The 4,792-nt window shown below is 42.4% G+C and overlaps 1 long non-coding RNA gene across 1 annotated transcript; it reads right to left on the reverse strand.

The window, feature by feature from the left end:
* Positions 1-499: 499 nt before the first annotated feature.
* LOC134479776 (uncharacterized) lies at positions 500-1,780 on the reverse strand. The gene is made up of 2 exons (XR_010053502.1): positions 1,159-1,780; positions 500-1,073 (listed from the first exon to the last, which is right to left on the reverse strand). It is a non-coding gene; the product is annotated as an uncharacterized LOC134479776 (long non-coding RNA).
* Between the last annotated feature and the right edge of the window lie 3,012 nt (positions 1,781-4,792).

Raw genomic sequence — 4,792 nt, forward strand, 5'->3', positions numbered from 1 at the left:
AGAGACAAAGAAAGAGACCAAGTACACATGTCCGCTCAAAAAGAACCTCGCTTATTTCAGTTTCACATTTACTGCGTATAAATGAGTCAAAGACACAATCTCTGGCATTGCCTCTTCAAACACATGGGTGTACACATAAGGGGGAGAAATGGCTGCCTTTTGTGTCAAGCTCTGGGCAAAACTACTTCTAAGAGACAGGTGGGAAATTCTAATTAGAATATATTTTGACTTTTACTAACCCAGAGGAGAAAGAAAAGATACAAGTTATTTCAAAGGCAGTTATGAGAGCGCTGGTTCCCTTTTCTTTGTAATCCAAAGAGACTCCATTTCCTTCAGAGCTGTCACCCTGAATATGATCTTGATTACCCAGGATAACCTGGTGCTGGTGTGCTTATGGTGCAGTAGTCCCTTCGGCATTCATGAACACCTACTGTCGGAGGAGTCTACGAGGGAATGGAGAATGACCGTTTGGAAAGGAATGGTGACACTGGGTCCTGAGGCCAGAGCGGGGGCACTTAGGCATTGTTTAGGGACACCGTGATCACAGCAGCTGACAGAAATGAAGGCAGGAAAGATTGGTTTTACGTTAATGACTCGGAGTATTCCAGCTCTTGTTCCCACCTATTCAAACAGGGCACCGTCGCGGAAGAAGCATGCGCAGAGGATAACTTACGCTCAGCGGAGCAAACCAGAACCAGGCATGCGCAGAGGATAACTTATGCTTGCCAGAGCAGACCAAAACCAGGGACAGACAGGAAGTAAGCAAGGATGACACACTGGGAACCCTCACCAGGGGTGCACGTCTTCTAGTCAAGCTCCACTTTCTAAAGCTCTGAAGCCTTTTCAAACTAGAGCCCACCGGGGAAAGGGCGAGCCTCAAAAACAGCTCGTGGACCAGTGGGATTCAGAGCATGACACGGCCTTCCAGTTCAGACTGACCAGAGGAATCATAAAAATACTTGAATGTGAGTTGTCTTCAAAGTTTCATCAATGGAAGAGTCCGTAATAATGGACTATGTCCTCCTAGCATCCTTTATCATTGAGAAAATGGGTCCTTGGCCCACGCAATGACCCTAGGGAAAAAAACAGAAGGAAAAAGAAACATATGCATCCTCTATTACATTTTAATTTTATAATCATCTGATAATGGGTACTCACCATTCTGAAGCATCAGATGGCTCACATTGGTATCTACGAGTTTTTAAATAAATTTCACCTGAAATTTAAAAAAATAAATCTCCCCTATCATATTATGTTACTTTTAAATATAAATATATTGGTAGATAGAGAAATGTCCCAGTAGCTAAGAGCACTTGCTGCTTTTGCAGAGAACCCAGGTCCAGTTCCTAGCACCCACAACTAGCTGTAACTTCTGCTTGAGGGGATAGGACTTCTAGCTTTCGTGGGCACCCATACACATGTGGTACACAGACATGCACATAGACAAGCTTCCTTGAAGGGTATGATATAATCAGTATTATCTTAAAATGGTTTTTATTTTTATCAAATGCACATATGTCTGTTCTGTGTTGACATAACAAACACTTGATCATGAGCTAAATTCAGACAAACAGTTGGTGTACTTAGTAATCTGAAGATCCCTTTAATGTTGTGAAGGCCACAAGTAGCTTCCCTCCTGAAGACTGAGATCTCTTGCCAGAGTTTGCCTCAAAGATTTTCCTTATAGATTCCTCTTATCCAGTTTCTAGAAACAGGACCCTAATGTCCTAGCAAAAGCAGACAGCTTAGAACTGGCAGAAGACAGGAAGCTCCCAGAAAGTGGACTTTGCAGGTGTTTTACAGCAGTGTTTTATTTGAGGCTATGAGGCATCAGCCATGTTTAGAACTGGGGACTGAGTCCCCAGCTCCAAAAAAAAAAAAGAACCAAAAAAAAAAAAAAAAGAACCAAAAAAAAAAAAAAAAAAAAAAAGAACTGGGGACTGAGCCTCCTTCTCTCACAACCCCGTGGCTGTATGGAAGGGTTACCGTGCCAGGCAGAAACATATGGGCAGCAAGGAAGAGGAGCACTACCAAGCGGCCATAAATGTCCAATTCTTGCTAAAGAAGGTAGGGATTCTCCTTAGGGAATATCCATGCTGTAAGACTCTAGGCAACAAAGAAACAGATCTGCGCGGATGGCTTGTAAGGCTTATTCCTCAAAAGTCAAACACGATTTCAGTTTGGGGTCATCCGCCAAGCATGAAGGTTGTGGATAAAAGTATGATTAATATTCCATAAATTCTTTATACGGTGCTCAGTAGAAAACCATCATTTGTAATATTTATCTGGTGCTTGAATGAGAGCGCGGGATAATAAGACAATTCAATTTTCTACTTTGACATTTCGGATATGACCAAGTCACGATAATCAATCAGCGACACGTTTATCACCTACAGGAAGCCAATTAGGCACCAATAATCGGTGAAATTTCGAACCTGTAACCCGGACCGCGTGCGGCTGTGACAGCCAGGTAGAGACATTTGCTGTAATTATGCTGTTATTGCTTCTAACAAAATGTTTTATACCTGAAAGGGCAGGTGGTGGCTTTAAACCCTCAGTTCCAGCCTGGCTCTTTATTACAAATTGCCTTCCAAATCGCAAGCGTTTTAGAAGGGCAGCATCGGATACAGGCACCGAAAGAGAGAAGGAGAATATGGCTGGGAACCATGTTCGGACTGCGCGACCAATCCTGGGTCTGCATTTGCTGAATATCCTTGAGCGAATGATTTAAACCCCCTAGACTTCAGCCCTCCCACCCCCGTCTATAAGGGCAAAGTAATAACTATCCCACAAGGTTGTATAAAGATATAAATATATATGTGTATATATGTATACATACATGTATATTGCTTTAAAACATTCTGTATAATTAAGTCAGTACGACAAGGAGAAAAATATTTAAAACAAAGCACCAATTATAATCAAGCGTCTTATTAAATATGCTGATTGCTAGATAATGATCATAGGCACTTTTAATAATATCATAGAAGGCTACGCCTTGCTTTTACTCATTGTATCACGAAGTCCTATGTTAATTACAGGGATAAACTGGGGCAACCCAGAAGCCCATGGAAGGCACTTAGTGAAATGACCTCATGTAGTCTGATGTCCTTGGAAGAAGAGATCCAATGTCCTGCTACTTTCAAATGCCACTCCCATACACAGTGTTCGATTAAAGACCTCTAAACAGTGTGTGTTTGTGTGTCTATGTTTGTGTATGTATGCACACACATTTTAACTCAATTTCCCATGGTACCTCACAAGTACTTTTGCTCCCCTGTGAGTTGAGAACACTGCTTGACACAAGGCTACAAGGCAGGTCATCGGCAGGCACAGAACCACTCTAGAAAGCATCCCACGAAGGTCTTGGGTCTCAAACAGTTTCTCATGGGGACACAAGGTCGTAGCTAGGAAGCCTTAAACAAATGCTGACTGCTAATAGTACATATACCACTATTGCATAAACGTGTTTTGGTATCTATTACTGTGGAACAAAACACCTCGAGATTTGGAGACATGAAGCAAATTAACTCATAATTCAGGGAGGCCAGCACTAATCCCACAGGTCATCTAGCTCAGTGTGAAAACTACTGGCCTTATCTGGAGTTGGTTGAACTAAAACACACAAAGATTCTATCTGTACAACACTGCCTGCCTGCAGTTGGCTCTTAGCAGAAAGGTTTATCTGAGCAAGGGATTTCACTTCCCTGCGGAGTCTCTGTGTAAAAAGGGCTTCTAACAGCACCTGGACTGTAGAAGGTAGTCCCCAGTAAGGAAGAATCAGGAAGGGCTTCTTAGAATCTCCCGTTTGAAACCCTACAATGTCATCCTATTGGTCAAAGACCTCACAAGGCCATGCTCTTCCCCAAGGAGAAGGATGTAGACCCCAGGGCTGCTCCATGGATGTGTTGCTATTATCTACCTGGTTTCCCCTGTGTGGTGGAAAAAAATACAAACATATCGAAAGGCTAAATGAACGTTAGGCAGATTGCATTCACTACGTCCCTGCCATGTCATGAAACCATAGAAACTGCCTCACAAAACAATTAAGAGCTCAAGATACACTCCCTAACGAGTCTCAATTAAAGACTCTACGCTAACTACGTAAACAAGAGAAAAGTCACTAACACAAACAGTCCTCTGCCTTGAGACCCAAAAAACCCAGAATGCTCAGTGTCCAAAGGAGGCTGAGCTCCCATCTCTGTGGGGGAGGGGTTGCCTAGATTCTAGAATGGAGAAGAAAGCTGTGGGCCAACACTCAGCGCCCAGAGAATGTCTGATCTTGTAATTACTGTGGTGTCTAGAAGCGTCTCTTCCCAAACGTTCCTCTTTCCCACCCCCTAACCCAGTGGTTCTCAACCTTCCTAACACTCTGACCCATTACTACAGTTCCGTATGCTATGGTGACCCCCAACCACAAATTTATTTTCACTGCAACCTCATAACTGTACTTTTGCTACTGTTATGAACCGTAATGTAAATACCTGATATATGACCACTGTGAAGGGTTATTCGATCGACCTCTGAAGGGATCATGAACCACAGGTTGAGAACCACTGACTGCCCTAAACCATTTCCCCTCCTTCAGTTGATATTTATTTAAAGGTGTGTGATTACTTCAAACCCAGTGCTGTTTTCTGGTTGGGAAGTATCCATACCAAGAAACTCATTGGAACAATATAGTTTGTCATTATTCATAGAAAAAAAATAGCAAACAATTTTAAGGCTAAGACACCATCTACCTTTGCTTTTTTTTTTTTATTACTGTAATAAAACACTGACCAAAACCAAC

The sequence above is a fragment of the Rattus norvegicus genome, chromosome 7, assembly GCF_036323735.1.
Source record: "Rattus norvegicus strain BN/NHsdMcwi chromosome 7, GRCr8, whole genome shotgun sequence".
NCBI classification, from domain to species: Eukaryota; Metazoa; Chordata; class Mammalia; order Rodentia; family Muridae; genus Rattus; species Rattus norvegicus.